Source organism: Dromaius novaehollandiae, chromosome 11, assembly GCF_036370855.1.
Source record: "Dromaius novaehollandiae isolate bDroNov1 chromosome 11, bDroNov1.hap1, whole genome shotgun sequence".
Lineage (NCBI taxonomy): Eukaryota > Metazoa > Chordata > Aves > Casuariiformes > Dromaiidae > Dromaius > Dromaius novaehollandiae.
In genome coordinates this window covers 27287246-27295908 of record NC_088108.1, presented here as the reverse complement: position 1 = coordinate 27295908, position 8663 = coordinate 27287246, and the positions used below count along the sequence as shown (strand labels likewise).

The window sequence follows — 8663 nt, the reverse complement described above, 5'->3', positions numbered from 1 at the left end:
AATTACAATTTAGAGGATGTTAAAGAAAACACTGATCTTTACTTTTCTATGGGGGCACTGGGAATGTTACGCTACTCAAGTGACAGCAATCCTTGGCTAAGGCTGATGGACTGGCAGATTCAGAGAGGCTGAGACCCAGGGCTGATTTCCCTATCAGGTGCGGTGATTCAGAGAAAACGAAGGCTGCCTGCCCACATACGTGCTGGGAGCAGAGACCTTGCAGCTGCATCGGTTGGTTCAGGAGAGAGTCGGGCCCCGCCGGGAACCCCGGAGTGAAGCCATCTGAGCGGAGCGGAGGAGCAGTTCTCCTTTGCCAAGCAGAACCTTTTCTTACTCTGCTCCTTACGCAACTGGAGGCACAAAATAAGAAATCCTTCTGGGCAGAGCACGTGAGTGAACCTATCTCCCGAGACAAAGCCTTTCTGGCGGCCCTGCCTCCGTCGCGTCTGCCGCTCTCCTCTCCCGGCACCCCTGCAGCTCCCCGGTCCTCGGCAGCCGAGTGCACAGGGCCCGGCTTCGCCATGGGGCGGGGAACCGTCTGACGGCTGGAGCTCGGGACCAGCCGAGGCAGTGCAGCTGCTTAAACGCTTTTGCTGTCTAAAAGCGAAGGTCTGCCGGACTGTAGCCTAAACCCCAAGGTATGGCCTTCCCTACGCTACTGGCATCCGTGCAAGGAGTAGGGCTGCCCGGCTGTGCCTTGGCCTCCGGGCCCACGCTTAAGTGGCGGGGTTATATGCTGGCCCATGCGGCGTGCCTCCCCCGTGCCCTCGCCTCAGCTCTGCCCGCGAGCTCTGCAGCCCGGCAGCAGGATGGAGAGAGGCGCTGCTTTCACAACTTGGACATGTTGTCACTCACATCCAGACATTTCCTGTTATCTAACCTCAGCCTTATCTTCCCCATTCGCAGCTTCCTCTTGAAGGAGGAGCAGCCCCTTCAAAAACGAGCTGTGTGCCTGGGCTGCACCCCCACGCCGCGCTCCTGCTCGCGGTCCCCTGGGCGCCCCGCAGCCCCGAGTGCCGGGCCTGCACCTCGCGCCCGCCCTCGGGAGAGGGCCCGGACGGTTAGGCACGGTAGGTACCAGCTCCTCTTTCTGTTTGGCTAGAACGGGTGGCTTGAGGTGGGGGGAAGGATCGGTCCCCCAGGGCTTGTTATCCCAGTTCTTCCCTGGGAGCCTGCAAAGGACCGCAGGGGCTGGGATACTGAAACCCCCATAATGTCCACATTCCTGGGAACACAGAAAGTTGTCCTGCTACCCCACATGGTATGTTTGCTTGCTAGGGGACCAAAGTCAGATTCCCTTTGAATTGCATCCCCTCAGCATCATCATGGGCCCAAGAGCACATATTCTTCAATGAGAGGAGTTTCCTGATGTTTCCCTTCCAAGGAAAAGCTCTGCTGTTGGGCAGTGTATATTTTTGTAAGCATATGGTTAGGGGATGGAAATGCTGTCGATTCCAGTCGAGGAGGTCTGCCCCTGGAACCATGATCCATTGATGAGTATGAATTATAATTAATAGTAACAGTGATGTGTACGTAGCCGTACCTGGGGTTCAGAGGCATGCGCATGCTCCCCACCCCCACGCACATATATACACACACACTACAGATAAGTTGCCGGCCATAGGGAGATTTTGATCTAAATTAGTCATAGATGAGACAGGGCAACAACAAAGAAAGATCAGGGGAAGCTGCGGGACGGAGGAGGGCTTTACCAGGGAGAGTAGCAGGCGCGAGTGTGCTCTTCAGTTCTTTTTCTTGACTTCTGCCTAGGTGACTTCAGAATATTAGACAAGGATTCCCCCTCAACACACAAACACTTTTCTTTTCCCTTTTCTTAAAAGTTACTGATGCGAGCAGTCAGAGCAGAGACCAGCAAAAGCAGAGCGGAGCTGAGGGCAGAGGCCAGAGCTCAAAGGTGAGTATTGAGGAGGGACTGGAGAAGGGGTGTGGGGATCAGTGGTGTTCAAGATAACAAGGGTTTTCACAAGCCCTTCCCTGGTGTCTTTGCATAAATCGTGAAGAACCAGTTGCAGTATTCTAGTTCTCAGCCTCTCAAGCCATTTCCGCAGCCGTGGCTGAAACCCACAGCCTCCTCCCTGATGTATTTACCAGCTGTGAAAAGGCTCTTCGCCTCTCGTGACTTTTAATTTCTCTGTGCTCTAAACTGTGGGGCAGACAAGAATACAGGGGGATGTTTTATGCTTTTCTGTCCCTTACAATGTTGTGAATCCTAGGCATGAAATTTAGATACAGATTTTTGCATATCCCAGATTTCAGCAATGTGTCTATCAGGGACATGCTTACTCCTGATGCTTAGTTTAGCAAAGCTGTAAATGGGCCCATCCACCTCGCTATCTCATGGGAGAGGTTTTTATCATGAACAAGAGAACACAGCTCTTGGGTACTTCAGGAAAATCTTTCCAGTATTAGGGGTCTGATGGTGAGCCTTCATGTTAAGGGTGCTGCATCCCTCTTAAATCCTGCTGAACTCCTTGAGACCGTGTGAAATAAAGACACCAACGTTGCACCAGGTATTTCACTCACTGCACTGGCATGATGGGAGTGCAGTGTTACTGTCACCTCTTACATGACATCACCCATGAGCATGGTGCTGTACACGGACAAATTGACAGTGAAAGAGCTTGCAGGTGAAGCAGAGGTGCAAACAGCAGGAAGGAATGGGATGGAGCTATCAACGCACAGGCTATAAAACCATGTGGCTGCTTGTTAAGAGTGAGGCATATGTGTCCATGGGGGAAGAGTGCTGAATTACTTGTTTTACTTGTTACAGTTCCCAGAAGCTCTCCTTAGGGCATGGCAGCTGCTCTGCACACCATCCAGTAAGCTGCAGCCCCAAGATACCTCCCAGCCCCTGTGAGGAAGCAAGGGTCTCCCCACTCACTCCACAGCCAGGGGAGAAGGGAGCACCTGCCTGGCACCTCCCGTCTGTATCAAAGGCAGGGACAAGGGTGTCACAAAAGCTGTTTCCCTGCACTGCCATTGCACAGCTCCTCCTGGGGAACAAGTGGCTTGTATGCTGCTGAAAAGACTCTCTGCTCGCTGGTGTCAGCCCTTTGGGAAGGCAGAGCCTGGCCCCACCAGCAGCAACAGCCTCCTTAGCCTGGAGCTGCACGGCGCAGCCAAGCAGGCAGGCATGGAGCTGCTTTGGCACCTGTCAGCTGAGAAGCAGGAGTTTTTAATTAACAGCCTGTGGCATTTGGCCTCTTGCTCCGCTTCTATATTGTTAACTGTCTCATCCAAGTCAGCAGATGTGTTGCAGAGATGCGCTTGGCTATGCAGCCCAGTTGCCTGCGATGCAGCAAGCCCTTTGGCAGCAGCCCCAGGCTTTGCTGGAGCCTGCCTGACACATGAGATTGAATTCATTGAGCGAAACGTTCAAATGCTTGTCAGGCAAAGGTCCCAGCAGAATCAGCTGAAGGGCTGGGATCACGGGAAGGTCCCAAATGGATCAGAACGGCATCCAATGGAAGTTCACACAGAGTAAAGGCTTCTGAATTTGACTGCTATAGTGAAGCCTTGCAGTTTCTAGGAGAAGCATGTCCCAAGGTTACTGATGGTCAGGGATTCAGCAAACTCTGTTCCCCACAGCTCTTTGGGAAGTCTTGCTTCCAGATCAATCTGAGAATTGGGTTTCTCTGCTAAGCAGAAAACAGTGATGGCCTGGAACCCAGCTCAAACCCTGCATAACAAGTGCTTGTTCTGAAATGGCTGCAGTCTGCATCTTAGGACCCTGTCCCTCAGCATGCAAAACCCACACAGCCATACTTTTATGCATGCTGTTGTTAGGTTTAGAGTCAAATCCATCCAATAATTTTACTTTTCATTGATTTTCATCACAAGCTGCAGAAGTCTGACAGCCCTGTAAAAATTTCTGAGCTCACATGTGGCATGGAAGGGGAAAGCTGAAGCTTTCTGTGACTTTAATAAGGGACTGACTGAAGAATGCAGGAAGAAAAACTCTAGCAGCTGATTTCTCAGTCTGTTTTATAACGCTAGGCTTTTACTTGGAAATACCCATTTCAGCTTGAAACCAGAAGTTCCGACAATGACAAATCCATTCAAAACAGATATTATCATTACCGGGTGGGGTAGTGAGCTCCATTCCTATCTACTGATAGAATTATCTCCACTGTGTGACCCTTCTCTTATCTATTGCTGACAGCAACATTTCGAGTGGCTGTTTTTCCCTTCAGAAAGCCACAATGGGGGAATTATTTTAAGGTGCAATAGAAGCAGCAATGCTATCTTTTTTTTTTTTCCTCTCAAGGCCAGATCTCCCACTGTTAGAAATCAGCACTGAAGTTGAGTAAAGTCTGGCAACTGGTATCTGCTGAAGAGCCTATGCAGTCTTTTCTTTGTGCAGCCTCTGCATCACGATTTCATGTGGCTGAGAGTCCTTATGGGGACCACAGGTTCATTTTTCTTTTATCCACATTGCTCTCAAATGGAATGCTCTCAATGGTGTGTGGTATCTAACTCTTACCAATAAATCTTTTCCAGGTAAGGAGCGAGCACCCCTGTTTTACTAACACCAGTAACCCTACGCAAGCCCTTCAGAGCTTGTTAAAAAATGTTACTCTACGTTATGCAGTAGAGTTCAACATAGAAGGACAGTAATTTGATAACAAGACTGACTTTAGACAGGGACCCAGGTGTCTTTATGACTGATGTGTTGTTAAAATCCACAGATCAGAGTATTTCAGATTAACAAACATTAATATAGAGCCTTGATTACATTAAAACATTTGCACAAGGGCGGCAAAATGCTGGGAAGGCCTAGAAGATAGCTGGGTGCCCCTCTGCTGCAGTAACCAGGAGAAGTCACCTGCCTGACTGCTTTATACCTCAGCCCATATCACTACATTGCTGTGAAACCTTGAGGGAGATAACAGAAATCCGTTTTAATTGTGCTTAAATCAATATATCTTTTGCTAGACTGGTCTTAAATCAGTGTATTAACACTGATACAAGTTTTCCAGTACTCAAGAAATGCACATACTTCTTTTATCCATTGTGACATACTTCTTTTATCTACCATGGTTGAAATTCGTTCTGAATTAGGAGCCAGAACAAAGAACTATCCACTATTTACATCTCACTAAAGGCCTAATGTGAAGGGTTGGGGGTGTAGTAACTCTGTCTAGAAATGGATTTTATCTTCAAAGCTATAGCCGTTCTTTGCTGTGAAATCCTTATTTTGCTCTTTATTGTTTTTGGAGCACATATAAAACCCCTATATTTGACATTACCACTTCTTATTTTGTACTTTTACATAAAAACCTCTCCTCTTTCCAGGCTTATTTCTATGTGTGTAATATTAGATGGGATCCTATGATCATCTTTCTAAAGTAGAATCCTAGAAGTTAGAGACAGAAAAGACTGAATAAATCACCTACTGCAGGCCACTATTAATGTACCTTAGCTGAATCCTACTCTTGTGCCCTTTCATGGTCTGCCTTCCAACATATAATTAACATACCCATTTTAGTTTATCATTGTGGTATCAAAATTAGCCTGACTTCTTTCTTAGAAACTGGTGCTGCTGGTCATGTGAAATTAAAATCAGGGGAACTGGAAGAAAGCAAAAAGTGCCATCATTAAAACTAGGCTATGCCTGGGCCTGGCCTGCAAAGAGTATGCATTACATTAAAATAGTGTTATACAAAGTAGGTGTAGTTTAGGAGTCATGATGATTTTTTTGAGAAGAATTGCATGGTATCAGAATTTCAAATCTGTTTTTAAACTCAGATTCTGAACTATCAGCATCCCAGAAGGACACAGAGCACAGTAATATTTAGCGATATCTTTTCTCCTGTGTATTTCTGTTTTTAATTTTTTAATGCATTGCTGCATGTAATGCACAATCTTGCTAAAGGAATCTTTTGGTCTTTGTGCAAAGGAATAGTGGGAGAGAGGGGTTACATTTGTGCTTAAAGGTTGGATTATGTCAGCCTGTGGGGGTGGAAAGCTCCATTTCTTGCAGCAGAGGCTTTTTTTGTGAGCTGGCAATGAAGCAGAAGGGGTTAGTTTTGACAACAGAAGTTTCACTTCATTCTTGAAGAAGTTCATTGTTTCCATATGCAATGGTTTGGTTTTCATTTACAATCTTTGCAACCGTTCTGCCTAACGGTGCAGCTTCCTGGTGGCAGATGGAGATTGGGACTGATGGCTGCAAGGATGAGAGGCTGCTGTGGTTACTTTTTTCACAGAAGTGAACACACATGGCACTGCACTCTGAGCCAGTGCTGGCAGCTGAGCTTACTTCCAGCAGAGTCAATGACAAATCGCCCTGTGTATGCAGAAGCAGATTTATACCTTTTTTTCAGCTGGGCTTGAAAGGTTCCCTCTTCAGTTCCTTAGATCTGGGTAAAAAGGTTGGTTTTAGCTATCAGTGGTACAGTACGAGCTAAAATGCTGAGCTTATCCCTGCCAATAGGAATTACATCTTTGGCATTCATGGAGTCAGGATTTTACCCCAACCTGCGTTAAGACACGGAAGCCCCATCCCGTGTTCTTTGGGATCTGTCACGCTGGTTACAACTGAACTATTCGCATATCTGGAGCTAGGCACTTTGCTGGAGTACCTTACTATACGGAGGCACTGGGGAGTGCCTGACTACTTGAATGCAAAATTACCGCAAGGACCCAATAAAAGAAATTAAATTGAGAAACTTCAACAACCTGTTCAAATTTAGGAGAATAAAAATAAAAGCTATGAAAAGTCTATTAGATCATTATGCCCTTATCTCTATCCAGTGCAAAATTGCTCCCCAGCCCTATGCTCTCCGGGTCTTTGTCTAGACTTTCTGTGTCTACAGAAGGGTTGGTCTTCCTGATGATGTACCCAAACTGCATGTCTGGGTGTTTGCTTGGCCATTTGGTCAATATTCCAAGCTACCAAGGTAGCTGTATAACGAAGGCATAAGGTTAATTTGGAGCGTTCAGCATCATTTCCAGCTTCGCTGATCCTCAGCCTTTGGATTAACACAGCAGCTGTTCTCCGCAGCAGAAGGCAGTGTCTGCTCGTGCAGGTCTGTCTCACCCGAAGGAAGGCACTGGAGTGCAAAACGGGGTGGGGATGATGAAGGTTTTTGCTAATTGGAAAAAAGCCTTTAAAGTTAACAGCAGCTTCAGCCCTTCTTTTTTCTCTCCACCTGCCCAGGATGACACCTCAGCAAAGACCTGTTCGACGGCACTTCAGAGCCGCAGTGCAGCACTGCGTGTATTTGACAAGCTGAGTTTGACACTCAGTGTGGCAGAGTGTCAGTTTGTCAAATACCCCAAGTGAGGCATTTGCTTAGCGACACAGCGCGACACCGAGGAGACCAGCCCCTTCCTCTGACTCGGGCGGGAAATTTCCCGTCCGTATTCTTCCCTTCGCCAAAAACCCAAAGAGGTATCGAACGAACCATCTCATTACTGAATGTTTGACTGACTCCCACGCTGTCAGGTTTCCCGTCCACCCCAGTTTTGGAAATGCCTATTGGGGTTCTCATCTTATTGGCAAATCTCTATAAAAGTAGTGTTGGCACAATTCCACTGCGACAGGAAAGCAGAGAATTTGGCCCAGGTTCCTCATTCTCTGCAGCCAAAGAGTGCCGTTCTCTTTCGCAACATTAACTAGCAGGCTGTTAATTAAGCTCCTGTTCAGTTAAAGGTTATGGCTATTATGGCTACTACAATCACAGCATTATGGATAGTAGCAGCATTATCTGTAACATAGAATTTTTTAATTTGACTTATAGGAATCTTCTTCTAATTGAAGTGGAAACTAATGATGCCGCCATTTCACTTCCCTCTATCCCATTGGCCAGTGCAAAGTTGTTTGCTCAATCCATTTTTAAATTAAGCCATGTAGTCTATCACTTCTCCTTGAAGCCCTTTGTGTTTGGAAAAGACTTGTTGGTTTTGGCTGGTTATTCCTAGTCAGCACTTGCTACAAGGTTGCCTATTGCTTTTGCTACATTTCCGCTCTTTTAATAAAATAATTCCCTCTAAATCATCCCAGCTGAAGATCTAATGATTGGTTAACATTTTTAATGACTGAGTTGTGCCATTTCATATCCGCAGCTTGAGATATCTCAGGGTGGGAGGATGTCATAGGGTGAGTGCCCAGCCTCATTTGACAATTTGAATTCTCTAAAGATGTTTAAAATTGAAAACTCAGAAACTAAAAGAAAACCCCAAGATACTTGTTTCAGGGCAGTACCACCAGCAAATTTTGCAACATTTGAGACTACTGATAAACTTTAATACTATGTTTTTGTTTTTTTTCTTGCCACTATTGCTTGCCAAATATTTTGAAGAAGTTGTGATTTGTATAAAGCTGTGACCAGTGAATATATAGCATTGCCTAAGCAAACCGTGTTCTGCTTTCTGACCAAGTCCTATCAGCAGGGCTTGCTGTGCACTTCTGGACAAACACGGTTCTACCCACTATGACTCACACTCCCGTGGTCGCTCTCCAGCACCTACTCATGACTCAGAGACATCACCCTGATCCATATCGCTGAGGTCAGCTTCAAAAGAGAACAAAGTCTGTTATCTCAGGGTTCATTTTGTCTCCAAGGGATCCTTAATGTAGCGGGCAGCTATGTCAGCCCAAACCCTTTCTGCCATCACAGTCCCCATCGTTTCAGCAG

The 8663-nt window shown here is 46.5% G+C and overlaps 1 long non-coding RNA gene across 1 annotated transcript; it reads left to right on the top strand.

Annotated features, from left to right (window-relative positions):
• The first annotated feature begins 909 nt into the window (after window positions 1–909).
• Window positions 910–8279, top strand: LOC112980804 (uncharacterized). The gene is made up of 3 exons (XR_003258515.2): window positions 910–1070; window positions 1842–1915; window positions 7184–8279. It is a non-coding gene; the product is annotated as an uncharacterized LOC112980804 (long non-coding RNA).
• The last annotated feature ends 384 nt before the right edge of the window (window positions 8280–8663 follow it).